The sequence below is a fragment of the Papio anubis genome, chromosome 6 (genome assembly GCF_008728515.1).
Source record: "Papio anubis isolate 15944 chromosome 6, Panubis1.0, whole genome shotgun sequence".
Taxonomy (NCBI): domain Eukaryota; kingdom Metazoa; phylum Chordata; class Mammalia; order Primates; family Cercopithecidae; genus Papio; species Papio anubis.
This window is the reverse complement of record NC_044981.1, coordinates 161,008,127-161,025,847: the sequence shown is the minus strand read 5'-3', so window position 1 is coordinate 161,025,847 and position 17,721 is coordinate 161,008,127. Positions and strand designations below refer to the sequence as shown.

General features: G+C 37.9%; 1 long non-coding RNA gene across 4 annotated transcripts in view; it reads right to left on the bottom strand.

Moving 5' to 3' along the window:
* Window positions 1-4,946: 4,946 nt before the first annotated feature.
* The window catches only part of LOC108585650, a 34,875-nt gene continuing 22,100 nt past the window's right edge, over window positions 4,947-17,721 (bottom strand). For 3 of the 4 annotated variants that reach the window (XR_002521840.2, XR_002521839.2, XR_002521838.2), the window contains one exon: window positions 6,218-9,534. This is a non-coding gene — a long non-coding RNA (uncharacterized LOC108585650). Of the gene's footprint in view, window positions 5,710-6,217; window positions 9,535-17,721 lie in introns of those variants that run through there. The other variant, XR_002521841.2, reaches the window with a different exon arrangement.

Below are 17,721 nucleotides of genomic sequence, written 5' to 3'. Positions count from 1 at the left end.
CATGACCCAAACACCTCCCACCATACCCCACACCCAGCATTGGGAATTACAATTCAATATGAAAATAAGGCAGGGACAAATATTCAAATTATATCAGTAAGTCTTAGGGACAATTGGAATAGATGTAGGAGTCCTAGGACAGGCAGAATTTCTCTTTAATGAAAAGAAAAGGCTGAGAAAAAAGACTTATTAGCCTATATTTGTTGTTTATATTGGTAACATCTCTGAAGATATGTTCCTTCAGAAGAAAGGGAAAGTAGGACAGAATTTAAAAACTCAGAAAAATAGATAAAACATAACCAAGAGCTATTTGGACAATATGACAAGGCCAAAGATGATAAAGAGACACCAACCCAAGCATGGCCTCCAGATGGAAGTAGAAGCTTCTAAAGATGTTATTGACACCTCCTCCCTCCCTCCTTACTATTCCTGTCCCCTGATTATTCAATCAAACAGTAATCTAGCTAATTCTGTGAAGGGATATTGCAGATGTGATTTAAGTCCCAAGTCAGGTCACCTTAGAATAGAAATACTATCCAGGCGGGCCTGATCTAGTCACACAAGCCTTTTAAAAGGCTTATAAGAACTCAGAGAAACAGACTCCTGCCAGCTTCCAGGAAACAAATAGCTATGTTGTGTGCTGCTGTTGGAGCAGCGTGGCCTGGTGATGGTATGGAGTGGACAACTCAAGACTGAGACCAATCTCTACTTGATAACTAACAAGTAAATGGGACCTCAGTCCTACAGCTGAGTACCTATAGCTGAGGAAATGAAATCTGCCAACAACTCAAATACTTCAAGGGGAATCAGGGCCTCAGATGAGGGCACCTTGCTGTCAGCCTGTGAGGCCTAAGCAGAAGATCCAGCTAACCCATATAAAAGACTGCTTGGAGGCCTTGTGCTTATCTCCCTTGAGACCAGGTATCTGTTGCCTAGTTTGGATTCAAACGTTTAAGATAAAGCACATGCTATGAATCCCAGACAGAGCCTTAAGAGCTGTCCCTGGAAGATTGGGGCCTCTCTGACTCTTTAGGTGCCTTCTTTCTCTTGCTGTCCTGCACCATTTATCTTCATTAAACCCTCACATCAATGTATCGTGTGTGGTCCTGTAATACTTTCAATTATTACCTGGATATATGTAATCAATAGAGTTTGATGAATCATGATGATGTGGTATAGGCTGAGGACAGACATATTGGAAAATGGGACACAAGAGTCTGGAAATAGACCCATACATATTAGGTGCTTGATTTCTGACAACAGTACCACTGTAATGCCATAAGGAAAAGGATGCCATTTCCAATAAATAATGCATCATCGATTGGCCCATTTCTTACACTACATATAAAGTCCAGATGCACTATTAATTGAAGAATGATACTAAAATGGAATGTTTTATCACTGGAGAAAATCTTAAGGAAAAAAAGCAGAAATGAATAAAGAAATAGAATGCTGTTAAAGAAAATAAAACTTGATATGGTTTGGCTTTGTATCCTCACCCAGTTCTCATGTTGAATTGTAGTTCTCTTAATCCCCACTAGTCATGGGAAGGACCTGGTGGGAGATAATTGAATCCTGGGAACAGTTACTCCCATGTTGTTCCTGTGTTAATGAGGAGTTCTCATGAGATCTGATGGTTTTATAAGGGGCTTTTCTCCCCTTCGCTTGCACTTCTCTCCCCTGCCACCATGTGAAGAACAAGGTGTTCGTTTTCCCTTCTGCCATTATTTTAAGTTTCCTGAGGCCTCCCCAGTCATGTGGAACTCTAAGTCAATTAAACCTCTTTCCTTTATAAATTACCCAGTCTTGGATATATCTTTATTGAAGTGTAAGAATGGACTAATACAGAAAATTGATACCAGAGAGAGTGGGCTACTGCAATAAGGACAGTGGAAAATGTGGAAGCAACTTTGGTACTGGGTAACAGGTAAAAGGTGGAACAGTTTGGAGGGCTCAGAAGAAGACAGAAAAATGGGGGAAAGTTGGAAATTCCTAGAGACTTGGAGGGCTTAGAAGACAGGAAGATGTGGGAAAGTTTGGAACTTCCAAGAGACTTGTTGAATGCCTTTAACCAAAATGTTGATAATGATATAAACAATGAAGTCCAGGCCGAGGTGGTCTCAGATGGAGATGAGGAACTTTTTGGGAACTGGAATAAAGGTGATTCTTGCTATGCTTTAGCAAAGAGACTGGCAATGTTGTGCCCCTGCCTGAGAGATTATTTTGAAACCTTAAGGTTTAATGATCGCCCTATTTGATTTTGTACTTGCATGGGGCCTATACCCCTTTCTTTTGGCCAATTTCTTCCATTTGGAATGAGTATATTTATCCGGTGCCTGTGCCTTCATTGTATCTAGAAGTAACTAAGTTGCTTTTGATTTTACAGGCTCATAGGTGGAAGTGACTTGCCTTGTCTCAGATGAGACTTTGGACTGGGACTTTTGGGTTAATGCTGGAATGAGTTAAGACTTTGGGGACTATTGCAAAGGCATGATTGTGTTTTGAAATGTGGGGACATGACATTTGGCAGGGGCCAGAGGTGGAATGATATTATTTGGCTTTGTGTCCCCAACCAAATCTCAGCTTGAATTGTAGTTCCCATAATCCCCATGTGTTGTGGGAGGGACCCAGTAGGAGGTAATTTAATCATGGGGGCAGTTACCTCTAGGCTGTTCTCATGATAGTGAGTGAGTTCTCATGAGATATGATGCCTTTGTAAGGGGCTTTACCCCCTTTGTTTGGCAATTCTCTCTCCTGTTGCCATGTGAAGGACAGATTTGCTCTCCATTCTGCCATGATTGTAAATTTCCTGAGGTCTCCCCAACCCATAGAACTCTGAGTCAATTAAACCTCTTTCCTTTATAAATTACCCAGTCTTGGGTATGTCCTTATAACATCATGAAAACAGAGTAATACAAGCTACATGTAATTCTCATATCCAATGAAAAGTATCATTCACAGATTACTAAGTTATATCTCAGTCCCTTGAATCATAGAAAAGTCTATTTGTATAATCATATAATATGATGATTAAACCTAAGTTTAGGACTTATACATAGCCCAGTTAAAATTCTCTTTATGGTATTTAGCTATTGTTATGACCTGTAAGACTCACTGTAAATCTTGATTCCATCCCTTACCTTGTCCAACATCTACTCCTGTGAGTCTGTCCTGTAGGTCTTCACCTGGTTCTGTTGCTTAGAGTCGACCATCAATTAAGGCCACATAGACTGACCCATTCCTGTTTTCAAAAGACCATCTTCTGCTGTGACCTGACGCTACTTCCTTTAGGAATAATTATGGTACTTGGAATGGGATGAAACTTTGTACTGCTGCAGGTCCTGGTGTGTTGATTCCCAAATGAAAGCAGAATATGAGAACACAGGAGACAGAAAAAACTTCTGGCAGGGAGTTTTGTGCTAGGGAGAGGTTGTAGTCAGGTCAGTCTGCTGTAACAAAAATATCATTGACTAATTGGTTTAAACAACAAACACTTATTTCTCACAGTCCTGGAGTCTGGGAAGTCCAGTATCAAGGCATCAGTAGATTTGGTATCTGTTGAGGGCTGACTTCCTGGTTCATAAATGGCACCTTCTCCCTGTGTCCTCACATGGTAGAAGAGGCAAGAGAGCTCTCTGAGGCCTCTTCTATAAAAGCACTAATTTAATTTATGAGTTTCTACCCTCATGATATCATCATTTCCCTAAGGTCCAACCTCCTAATACCATCATCTTGTGGGTGAGCGTTTCAACATATGAATTTTGGGGGACGCCAAATGCCATCCATCACAGGAGAGTAGACAGGAGGGAGAAAGGACATGAAGAAAGAAATGGGCTGTCTGGTGGGGTTGGTGAGTGTGGAAAGAACAACAAGAAGGCGGGATCCATTCATTGAGTGAAGTCATGTTAAAGGGATGAGCTAGGAAGGAGAGAGAATGTTCACTCTCCATGTCGCCCCAGATCACAGTTTCCTCTTGGTATGTTTCTAGGTACCACCACCTAGACCAAGTACAGTGATTTTTAATGATATCCATGAAACATGATATTTTTGTTACAAGCACACAGAGTTGAAGTCAGACTGATTTGAACCCTGGCTTCATGTCTTGCCAGTAATGTGACATCGGGCAACTTCTTTGATTTCTCTGTGCCTCAGTATTCTCATGTGTAAGATGGGGACAATGTCACAATTGACCTTTTAATTGTGGTAAGGAATAAACCAATACAAGCAAAGCACTTAGAACAGTGCCCAGCACACACAGTAAAAACTTTAGAAGTGATAGTAAATATTTTTAAAAGAACTTTAATTTAGAAATTTAGTTAATTTAGGGAGTAACTAAAGCAACACAAAGAAACTATAAAATCTGTTAATCATAGTTCAATTTTCACCCATTTCATTAAAGCACAGATGGTTGAGCCTTCATCAAAAGCAAGCTTTTTCAGAAAAATAAATGACAATTTTTTATACTGAAAGCACAGAGACAACCTTAAGAAATCTTCTTAGGCATTTAACATGCACACTTACCAACACTGCAGTTGTGCCCTGTGGTAAGAGTCAAGGCCTAGCAGCTTGACCTTAACCCTTCAGAGGGACACAACCCAGGTACCGTTTATTCAGACTTTAGCATGGACTGTGCTTGGCACAGACGCTGTGTCAGTGTATTAGTCCGTTTTCTTGATGCTGATAAAGACATACCTGAGACTGGGAAGAAAAAGAGGTTTAATTGGACTTATAGTTCCACATGGCTGGGGAGGCCTCAGAATCATGGCAGAAGGTGAAAGGTACTTCTTACCACGGTGGTGGCAAGAAAAAAATGAGAAATAAGCAAAAGGGGAAACCCCTGATAAACCCATCAGATCTTGTGAGACTTACTCACTATCATGAGAATAGCACGGGAAAGACTGGCCCCCATGATTCAATTACCTCCTCCTGGGTCCCTCCCACAACACACAGGAATTCTGGGAGCTACAATTCAAGTTGAGATTTGGGTGGGGACACAGTGAAACGGTAACAGCCAGTTTCCACAGAAACAAGTGCTGGAATATGGGATCACACACAGAGTATGTTTGACTACGAAAAGTTTAAATACCTTTCAAGAAATTGTAGAAAATATTCTGGAATCTTGAAACGTAAAACAAATTCTCACTAAAAGTATTTCTGCAGATAATCCTGTGGCTATTTGTAACATTATTTTTGAACATTAATATTGAGTTAAAATAGATAGTTGAAGTAGCCTGGAAGATCATCTTCTAACAGATCGGCCTGTGGCTTGCAGGCAGTCTGTTCCCACCTGATTACAGTGATATTGCATTAGTGTGTGAATAGGAACCATCCAAGCTTGACTTGCTGTCGACACCAACATTTTAGTTCCCTCAGATTCCAGTTTCACAGCATTTTCTTTGGAATAATGAAAATGCTTTAAAATGTTCCTGTTAAAGTGTCTTTGTATTGTATTTGCAATATTCACTATTTTATAGAACCATTAAAACTTTAAATTTGAAAAGAAAATTAAAAGCATTAATTTTTAAAACTTGAAATCACGTAAGAAGGAAAAAAAATCAATACTGTTCAAGTCACACATTCCTGCAGTTACTCTGCCATCCGCCTCCTCTGCTCTTTGTTTATGTGGAGCCCCTCCTTCTCTGGCCTGTGGCTCTCTGCTTTTCTGGAGGCATAATTCCTGTGCAGAATTTAGGACCTGCTTGCCGATTCCTGGTAAGTAAAGAAGTGAATAATATTTAGAATTGTAAGAGAACATATGTTTTACCTACGTGAAGAATCAGGATAGTTCTAGATTTTGGCATTTATACATGAAATGCAGGAGAGGGCAGGACAGTTAAACATATTTTCAGCACACTTAGAAATAGTTAATGAGAGACATTTTCTGAAAGTACCTTATTGGGGCAGTGTCATATTAATACCTATTACTGTGAATTTTCTCTGTATTTTCCTGTTGCCTTTGAAACCACCTAACTTGTAAATGCTAAAGGAAAAATTGTTTTTTAGTTCAAGAGTCAGAACCTTATGATGTTTTAACATTGAAAACATCTTCTCTTAGGGGACAAAAAATAAGTTTTTCATGTCTATAAGCACAGACTGTGGGCCTGGGGGAAAATAGTCGCTAGGCTTACACCTGCAAATAAATCAGCCCTTTTTCTGTTTGTCTGTGGGCTAAAGGTCTTTCTATATATCCAAGCCATTTAGAGTCCTTTTATTTTTGGATTATTTAAAGGGGATAGTCTACATAATGCCATAAATATTGTGTATTCAGATTGCTTTAGATTTGCCGCCTAAGATGTAAACAGTCATGCCCCAAATTCCTACTTATTTTGAATCATTTAGGTTAAAACACAGTTCCAGGTTAAAATGGCAATATGTAGGCCTCATCTCTATTTTGTAAAAATGTCTTTCTGAAATGATGCGTGAAAGGCACGAGTTCACAAGTCAGCATCAGAGGATGTCACTCTCAGACATGGAAAAACAAACTACTACTGGGATTATCACCACCTCCTCAAACTGAGGCATCAAGATGGGTGGGAAAAAGACTTTGAGGCCACTGGGGACCCCAGGCTGGTGGGCTCGCCATCCGAATTCCCTGCATCCCTGTAAACTGGGGAAATCCAAGTAGGCAATTCCCTATTCCATTGTTCTGCCTGTTCAAAATCCTTTCAGAGTTTCCAGGGGAAAGCCAGGCAAACTCTGTTTTGCAACCCTCATGCAAAAAAAATAGTTGTTACTGGAAACAAGAGTGGAAGAAATGGGTCTGTGTTGCCTTCACAAATTCAAGTAAATAGGGTCTCAGTGACAACCCATGAGTGTCTCTGATCTCCTGGGGTCAGCCCTGATATGGGCACAGACCACATACAAAGGTCTATGGCACTGCTGGTTACTCTGCTGTCCCGCACCCCAACTACTCCATGGAGAGCCTGAATGTAAGTAAGGTCAGTGGAGAAGCCAGACAGAACGTGGAAATGAACTGTGAACAGCTACACAAGGAGATGGTACTCAGCAAGTGCATCCCAGCATCTTGGGGTCTCACGGTAGCCTCTCTGCATGGGTGGGAGTTGGCAAGAGGGGCAGGTGTCAACCTCACCAATGTCCACCACATCCAGCTCTCCCTTGCTTACTGGGCACAGAGATGACCAGCTCCCTTGCAGTTGGATTGGGGCATGTTACCAATTCTTGCTAAGAATTGTAAGTAGAAGTGATGATTGTCACTTTTGGCCAAGGCAAGGACAGGTCCTGCATAGTTCCCTGGCCTCTCTTTCCTCTGCCCTTGTGAATATTGATGCTCTGATGAGGTTGTCTCCACCACACTGGGCCCAAATGACTATGCAGAACCGAGCTCTTGCTGACCGCCTCCCACCTTCCTTCCTCCACCACAATCTGGGCTGCAGGAGTGAAAAATAAAATGTTATGGGGGAAGGACCCTGAGATGAGATTGGAGCTGGTTTTTTTTTTTTTTAACTGTTGCATAAACATGTGAGGTAAGAAGGGAGTTCTCCTGGTACTCAGATCAGGGTTCAGGGTTAGGATCATCCACAGACAAAGATGCCTAAACTCTGGGGAGCCTTAGCTATTTCCCTTCAGGCACTGGTTACTTGAAATCATCTTTAGTTAATTATTGTGAAAGACTTACATTATTTCATGAGAGAATATTATAATAGTTTTTAAAGGGTTAAACTATGGCTATAGAAAGGCTGAGTGTTGCCTACGTATTTCTATGGACATAGTAACAATCATAGAGTTAAATTTTTAGTAATTGATGGTGAGTTTGTTTTCTCAGTTTTATTACTGAGCTGCTGGTAGCCTGGGATTGAAGCAGACGAGATTGACAGGCAGAGAGGGGGTTTCAATGCATGACAGTTTTGAGGGTCTGCTCAGGTGCACCGTGGGTAGCTTGGAAAAGCAGGATGGCAAAAATCTATAAAAACCAACAAAAATCAAACCAAACTGGCAAAGATATACTGTGTTCAGAGCTTCCTGCTGGCTGCTGAAAGAGAACAGGGGATCTTGGAAAGGGAGGAATGTAGACCGAAAAGTCTGCAGACTTGCACCTTTACCAATAACACATTTAAAGGTATTTAATTGTTCATCTGTTATGCAGGGGAGTGCACTATGCGTTTCCCATGGATGTGCTGAAAGTGTGTGTAGGAAAACATTAATGAACACGCATTTTTTGAAATATTGGAATAAATTATAGTTGCACCTTGCAGGAACCTGGTGCTTTAAAATGCACAAAACGCTCATAAGGTCACTATAGTATTAGATGCTTGCAGTAGTCCCACAATGGAGGCAGGGTGGACATTAGTGCTATTCCCATTTTACCAAGTCATTGAGACTCTAAGATGTGAAGTGACTTTTGACAGTGACATGCTGAGCTGGAACGTAAGCTTACATTTTACAATTTATAAGTTCATCTCTTCATTTTAATATTGCACACCAACTTTTCCTAATTAAAGATATGTTCTGATTTATGAAAGGAATTACTTCCAAGAAATGATAAAAATAATTTAAAATAAATTAATCCTATTAACTTTTATTTACTGCCATTTGTATGTAATATTTAAGATTAAAATATTCATTATTTTTCCTTGAAGTAAGTATTATGTGGTCTGGATTGTCTAGGACCAATTGAAAGGCATTTTATAGATGATAATATGACTTGGTACAAAATGCTGATTAAAGTGAAGCATAAACAATTATTTATGCATCACATATCTCCATAACATACGATTGAGCACATTTTATATTAATTTATTATGGAAAATGTAGCCACTTACAATTAATCATATATTAGAAAGCGAGTTTCCTTAGTCTATGGTGTGGTACTATTTTATTTTATGTAGCATTATTCACGCAAGTGATATAAATAGCCTTAGAGAGTTAAACAACAGCCATAGACCATAATGATAAGTAATGGAAGAAAAAAAAATTGATGAATAGAAGAAAGTGAGAAGAGATACATTATCAAATGAGCGAGGAGAAAGGATTCCAAGTATAATTTAAAGTCTTGCCGAAATGGATTGGTAGTTTCCAGGAAGAACATTTACATCATGCTCCTAGAACACTTACCAGCCAGTGCAGTCAGAATAATATTTCACTTGGTAAGAATAACAGAGATACAGCTCATACTGCAGTTGTTTCAAAGGCAGACTTGAGAAAATTCAAACTCTAGCGATGAGAAAAGATCCTCAAGTTACTTTTACGTGGAAAAATCTGAGGCCCTGAAGTTCTTTGGCTCATAGTAACAAACAGGAAGTCCCTTTCCATTATCATTGTGATTTTTATTGTAATGGTTTCTTTCTAATTTGGTGTTGAGATATTTCTCTTGAGAATGGCCTTAAGCCATGATACCACTTTCTAGGAGAGTCCTGAGAGAGGAGTTTATTCTGGTGTGTATATCTGGTGAGACAATGAGGAAGTGAAAACAAAATGCACAAAACAGGATAAATATATTACTTACAGGTCTAGAGAGGTCAGGGGTGCTGATGGGCAGCCAACAGGAAGTCCAGAGGCAATAGAGTGCTTACCTAGCTGGTGGGAGAGGAGAGAGAGATATTTGGAGAGAGAACCTGGGAGACTGCAGCTATACCAGGAGAGAGAGAGATTCAGAGAGAGAACCTGGGAGACTGCAGCTATATTAAAACCCATAGGTGTTATCACCTAAGCTTTCTCAAAGGAGTTGTGGATTGGGTCATTTTAAGACAACATGCTCACACCGGAGAACTTGATCACAGGACTCTGATGTTGACCATTAGGTTTCACCATGGCCAGCAGCTGTGCGGTGTGTTGGGTTTGGGGTCAGCAGGATGAAAGATGAGCAAACAATATCTCAAAGCACCGTAAGGGCAAGGAAACTTAACTAGACTGACCGTGACGAGGTGCAACTGGGCTTCCAGCAACTTATGTCAGGCTTGAAAATAGATGCTCAGGAAGAAGCTATATTAAGCAAATGTATGACAATCATATTAGCCAAAATCTGAGTATTGGCCACTGAAGAGTCTGCGCACATTGAATTGTGTCTCTTATTTAGCTTTGCATATTCAGCCTTAGTAAGTTTTTGCCATGAAGTCCATACTATAAGCTATCTGTGGCATAAGTGAACAAATAATCGCCACCCCCATGGGATAGAGTTACCTCAAAACCTGGGTCTGGCTTCCCAGTCCAGGTTTCCATGTAGCAGATCACAAATAGACACACAGAATTGTGTGGCTATCCAAGAGCTAGATATAATTACAAGTCTTATAAACAAAGCATTCACATGCAGAAAACCAAACTTCATGTTTTTGAAAGCTTCCTCTCACTAATAACCTGCTGCCTAATGTCTCCAAAAAAAAAAACCATCATTCAAGCATGCCAGCATGCCTCTCCATAATTTAGCATTTGTAAATTATTTACTTGATTCTGTTTTTCAACCAGTATACTAACATGTGTAATTAAACCAAGTTTACAATCACATTCTCTAAAGACACACAAAGATTACTACTGGGCTTCCAAAATGCCAGCCAACAACAATGTGAATTAATTAGCCACCTTCCTCTACCCGTGAATTTGTGGCTTGTATTTTACTTTCTTTGTGATTTTCAACTCTTCTAAGCTGATTGATCAAGAAACCCGGCCTGGCGCGGTGGCTTACACCTGTAACCCCAGGCCAAGACGGGCGGATCATGAGGTGAGGAGTTTGAGACCAGCCTGGCCAGCATGGTGAAACCCGTCTCTACTAAAAATACAAAAAATTTGCCAGGCATGGTGGTGCGTGCCCGTAGTTCCAGCTATTCAGGAGGCTGAGGCAGGAGAATTGCTTGAACCTGCCAGTCAGAGGTTGCAGTGAGTTGAGATTGTGCCACTGGACTCCAGTCTGGGCAGCAGAGCGAGACTCTGTCTCAAAAAAATAAATAAATAAAAAAATAAAAGAAACTCATCATTCTGAAGTTGGAAATTTGTAAGATGTACTCCATTTCCAAGCTGGTCAGCTGGGATTTCTACTAGCAGTGTTTCTTTTATTTGATAAGCTCTCTAACTGATCAATGATAAGAAAACATTTTATACCATGACAAGTCACCAGCTTCTATATGGAGACAGGCATGGGACATCATTATAACTAGGCCAATGACAAGGGAATACAAAACACTAGCAAATGTTTGGAGAACACGGTTTTCTCTTTTCCATCTTCCCCACAAAGTTTGGCTTAATGTAGGAGTTAATAAGCCATTCTGTCATTCAAAACAGGTATGCGATGACCTCCAGGGCTGGGTACTGCTTTTCCCTTTCACCAAGAGGCCTTCAAAAAGTCACTGTGTTCCTCTAAGCTTCCGTTGTATCATTGGTAAGGCAGGGATAATGGTAAAATTCCCTCACTGGGAAGAGTAGACAGAACACGGGAAGCACAAGAGAAGTCTTGCCTGTTAGGGAGAGCAGAAGCTTTGGAGCCACAGAACTGGACCGAGGCTGGAATTAACATTCACCAACCTAACATTACTGCCGTTGCAAACTGGAGCAAGTCATTTAAACTATTTAAGTTTCAGTTTTCTTTCTTTTTTTTTTTTTTGAGACGGAGTCTTGCTCTGTCCACCGGGCTGGAGTGCAGTGGCCGGATCTCAGCTCACTGCAAGCTCCGCCTCCCGGGTTCCCGCCATTCTCCTGCCTCAGCCTCCCGAGTAGCTGGGACTACAGGCGCCCGCCACCTCGCCCGGCTAGTTTTTTGTATTTTTTAGTAGAGATGGGGTTTCACCGTGGTAGCCAGGATGGTCTCGATCTCCTGACCTCGTGATCCGCCCGTCTCGGCCTCCCAAAGTGCTGGGATTACAGGCTTGAGCCACCGCGCCCGGCCTTAAGTTTCAGTTTTCTTGTCATCGAGATGGGGATAATTAAACATGTTTCATGGGATGCTTTTGAGGCTAATTAAGTATCTACAAAATAATCTGCACATACTTTCTCTTCAGTAAATAAAAGCTGTTATTTTGCCCTATAGCGCTTTGTGCTTTTATATGCACCCTATATCAATTCCTTTTGCTTATTCATCATTAGATTATCTCACCTTTCCCTATACTGAGTGCTTCAAAACACCGAGAGTCAATCAAATTGAAACTCCTGGATCTATAGTTACCTGTAAGCAATCTGTGGACTAGATTTTTGTATAAAGAAAGAAAAATCCAAAGGAACAACAGGATTATTTTTTACTAATCTGTTCAGTCTCCAAGGACTTTGCCTTTTAGAAAGGAACTTTCTCCTGACCAGAAATCACTGATTAGCTGAAAGCCACTGTTAGGCTGACTCCGCTAGTCAGCAAATCACTTCTCTGAGCTTTCATTTCCCCTCCTGGCAAGAGTGGATAAGCGTTGGGGAAGCTTCTCATTTCCTCTAACCACTGCATAGACTAATGCACCTATGAGTGTGTTCAAAATGTTGCTGGTTGCTTAGAGAGAAACACACACACACACACACACATACAAGCATTCTATTGACTACTTTATGTGTCATGACTTAACATTTTAACTGGACTGATTTTCTTAAGCTATGTAAGTTGAGACTTTTGTCTCTAAAAAAAAAATTATGCCTCAGGTGCACAGAATTACATTAATCATAACCTTTAATTTATAGTCCATCTTCACGATTCCCCTGTGTATTAGTTAAATTTTAAATTTAAATATATATTCAATACCAAAAAACTACCACTCAAAACAGCTATTAAAATGGTTTTCAAAACAAATGTTCTAACTTAGAGTTTGAAGAAATTTACAACTTTTAAAATAGCATACAGATAAGTAAGTTCTTGACTTGGCCTATATGCTATAAAATATTTTTAATATTTCAAAGGCAATTTAACAATTTATCATAAAAGGACATTTTCTTGCACTTTCCAAAGTCTGGCATCTTCAGAGACTTCATTGTAAAAGTAAACTCAATTTAAAACATTAACAACGTACTTTTAATTTTTGCTTGCAGGACTGGTTCCAGTTAAAAGCAATTAAAACATTGTTTTTAAAAACAACAATATACAACAAAAACATATAGCAATGAAGCAGAAGAGTTGTTTTATGTTGTGATTATATGCAGGGCAGACTTGTGAGGTTGTTAGGAATTCTAGGAAGACATTGCGTCTTCCTGTTTTTCTAAAAGTTATATTTCTTTCAATTATAAGGCACAAGAGGCCATTTTTTTGTTGTGCTTATAAAAGTATTTATTTAGACGTTATAACACATTTTTTAACATGTTTGACTATTTTTATTTTACGTAAACTTGGAAGTTTGCTTTAATTCAGAAAAAAAGTGTGAACAGCCCCAAATTATTGATGGAAGAAGCCACATTATATAGAAGGATATCTGCCTTTAAGTTGACATAATTTTAATAGCTTAATAGATAAATATATATATATGTGTGTGTGTATATATATATGTGTGTGTATATATATATATATATATAATTTTTTTGAGATGGAGTCTCACTCTGTCACCCACGCCGGGGTGTACTGGTGTGATCTCCACTCACTACAACCTCTGCCTCCTGGGTTCAAGTGATTCTCCTACCTCAGCCTCCTGACGGCTGGGACTACAGGTGCATGCCACTATGCCTGGCTAGTTTTTGTATTTTTAATAGAGATGAGGTTTCATCATGTAGGCTATGCTGGTGTCAAACTCCTGACCTCAAGTGATCTGCCTGCCTCTGCCTCCCAAACTGCTGGGATTACAGGCATGAGCCACCACACCCGGACAATAGAGAAATATTTTGATATTAAGACTTTATAACTATCTTCAGAAGAATTAACCAAATAATCAAGGTAATCCCAGGTTATTTGTTTCAGCTACAATTATATTGCATTTATTAATAACCTAGTTTTTAAGTTGTGGTGGTGTTGTAACATGTAAACAATTTTGTTTATAATTGTCTCACTAATTATTCATGGAGACACCAGTCTATCACTATCAGAGTTACAAGCAAACTTTTGAGCAGCTGACATAGTAAAAGTTCTAATTTGTAGCAATAGGCATTTACAAAGTTATTCAATTATATTCTATGGATTTATCAAATTCCCTGTATATAAAGAACACTATCACAGGAATCATGTAGATGTATTACCACTTATTCATGAGTAAATACTGACTTGAAATGTAACTGAGCATGTACGTTTTGCCAAAACTTGAGCTGGATTTTGAAGAAGCAATGGCGGTAATATCTAATAAAATGAACGACAGTGGAAAGTATAGATAGAGGGATCAATAAATAGATGATTCATATAGATATATTGATATCGATATAGGGATATGTTCTAATTACTTTCTACAGTTGTCCCTTGTAATCTGTGGGTGATTGGTTCTAGAACATCTGTGTATATCAAAATTCAAAATCCACAAATAGCCAAGTCTCTTTTATAAAATGGTGTCGTATTTGCCTATAACCTATGTACATTCTCTTGCATCCTTTAAATCATCTCTAGATTATTTATAATACCTAACACATTGTAAATGCCGTGTAAGCAATTGTTATACTGTATTGTTTAATAATAGAAAAAATAAATCTGTACATGTTCAGTACAGCTGTGACCATTCCTTTTTTAAATAATATATTAGATGGGTGGTTGATTGAATCCATGGATGCAGAATACATAGATATGAAGGGCCAACTTTCTACATAACTCATATAATCCTTAAATAACAATATAAGGTGGCAATGCCCTTTACCTTTGTATAAAGATGAGAAAGAAAAGTAAATTTCTTGGTCAATATATTTATTATCAATTTGTATCATGATCATGAAAGGCAGCATTTTCCCCGGGGCCTAATATTGCCGCATAATATTTAATAATTACATTTAAAAATAAAGAATGAGTAGACGCTTTGAGAAAGAATGACTGAAGTGGGCAGCAAGGGAAACTGAAAATGATAACTATTACAAGAGTAGAGTGAAACTTGAAGAGAGGTTTGAAGGAGAGAAAAGGACAGAGAGAATTGCTTGAAAGTAGGAATTGAAGCCTAATAGATATGAGTGAATTTGTTTAGCAGAATCAGAGAATAGTAGTTGGAGCAGAGTAAGAACAACAACCAGTTGACTAAAGCAGAGTACACAATTTGCTGAGTCCTATACAAGAGGTTTCAATTTAATGTAAGTGGCTATTGTAAGCCCTCAAGTGCTCTTCTAAAGGCAGTGATGATTAATCCTGAGCAGGAGAAGATAACTCTTAATGTTCCTGTAGAATGGATCAAGCAGGGGTGAACTGGAGCCAGTGAGGCCAATTCAGGAATGCGTGAGCCATGTGAGGAGGGCACCACCTATTTCACAGCCAAAGGACAGAGGGAAATGGAATTACTGCAGGAGCATGGCCAACCCTGGAAGTGAATAGTAGGGAAGGGATGATTAATGAAGTAGTAACAGGTTTGAAATATCCCTCCCCAAGGTGAAGAACTAGAGCATTTAGAACATTAGTGATCCCCACACTCCTATCAGAAATCTTGAACAAGTATAAGGGTGAGGATATAGTTAACCCTCTCTTACTTATATGATGCAAAGTGTTAGAGACTGCAAAAGAAATTATGTTTGTGAATGAGGACGTAGATGGACATTTTTTTCAGCTGTGGATAGTCTTTTCTTGTTTAAAGATGTTTACACAACATCCTACAGCTTTAATGATGCATCATAGACCAGTCCATCAAATTAGCTGAATTGTATGAACAGAGGAATCAAAAGAGTAAATAACTGTGAAGTAGAAATTATTATGAAAAACAACTACAAATATACAAACCCGTAAACCTTGATCCAAACTCTTGTCCTAGTGTTCATGGCCATGCCCATCTCACATGGAGGATAAACCTACATGCTGCCCATAGATTAAAGTCTGTGGAACTTTTGTAAGCCAGGGTATTTCTATTTCAGTGTCAATACCTTTCAGCCAAGTCATGCATTAACTCACAATCATAAGCAGTGCAGCAATGATTAAATACAGTATTCAATCCCCTTAAAATGCTAAAAAGGGAGTCTGGCAGAACAATATTAAACCTCATCTGGAAATTTGTTAACATATAGAGTAACACTGACAGGCCAAGACTTCCAGAAATTAAACCTATGATAAAGCTACAAAAATTAACCTAATTTCTATGGAGAAAAAATAGTTTATTGCACAACACAGAACACATAAACACAACAAAATGTAGAAATTCACATTATGAGAAAGTATTATTTTGTATGATTGAAGAAATTCTGTTATGTAAACTAATTGGTTTGCAATAATTATTTGAAAATAATAAAGCTTAATCTCCAGTTTATTACTTAATAAAATAGAATTCCAGTTTGGTCAAAAGTTTAAATATAAAAAAATCTTAACAGTTTAAGAAAAATAAATGCATAATTTTTTTGCAAGTTAAAAGTTAAAAAGTATAAGAAAAAGTAAAATGCTATAACAGAAAAATTTACATATTTCATTTTATAAATATTTATATTTAACAAATAAAAAATGATAATGTTCAACAGTAAACTGAGAATACAGTTCACAGCCTTCATAGCTAAATTTCTTAATTCATAAAAGTAGATATGCACCATGATGAAGCAATGAATTACTCACTAAAAGAGCTAATTATATAAATAAACAGTTTATAGAAACAACACATGTCAAAACTAAATAAATGCTTAATCTCACTCAAAATGAAACAAATGCTACTCAAAACGATAATAACATTTAAGACTGGAAATATATTGGTGTAAGTATGAAAGTTTCTGGGGGCAATTTTGGTTGTATTCGTAAAATTTTAAAAATGTATATAATTTTATCGTAGTGATTTTATTGCCAAGAAACTCTTCCTCAAGAGTCACACACATAAATTTCAAGGTATGTGTAAATACAAATTTCACTTATATTGAAAGAACAAAAAGTAGGCTAACTGAACAATTTGCCAGCTTGAAAATGGACTGAACGATTTATTGTACATTCTCACAATTTCTAAGTTTATTTCTGAAAATTATATAAATTAAATTTTGAAGCAGGTAAAGGCAGTATAAAAACAAAAGTTTATAAATCCATTTAACTGATGCATGCAGATATAAATAATTGTCTGTTCAAATCTAACAGTGTATGAAACAAATAAATCATGAGCAAGTCATATTTATCCAGAAATGGAAGAATAATTCAGTAATAAATAATCTATCAATGCAATTTGCTGGATTTAAACAGAAAAATCTTATAATTATATCAGTAGATTTAGAAAAAGCATTTGATAATGTTCATTATTTATGATTTTAAAAAACTCACAGCAAATTCGGAATAAAAACGAACTCTTTTAACAAAGTAAGAATTGTATATCAAAAATCTATCACAAATATTTACTTAATGGGGACAAGCCAAGCAAGTGTATTTTCACTGCAACTGTTCAACAGAGAATAGAATTCCTAGCCAATGTTGTAAGAAATTAAAAAAAAATAATACAGCAGTGTAATTATTTTAAGGGAAAAGGCAAACATCATTATTTGCAAATGACAGCCTCATCGACAAAACCACAACAAATATAACTAACAGAAAAACTACAATAAGTAATGAGAGTTGAACAAATTTATTGCATAAATGGGTAACTTACCAAAATAGTGCAATTTGTCTGTAGTAAAATAATAGAAAATGAAATATTCACAATACAACCTACAATAAAATTTTTGATAATTATCAAATATACATAAAGGCATAAAAGATCTGAATACAGGATCCTAAAAGATCCAAATAAATTAATGAGATAACATATTATA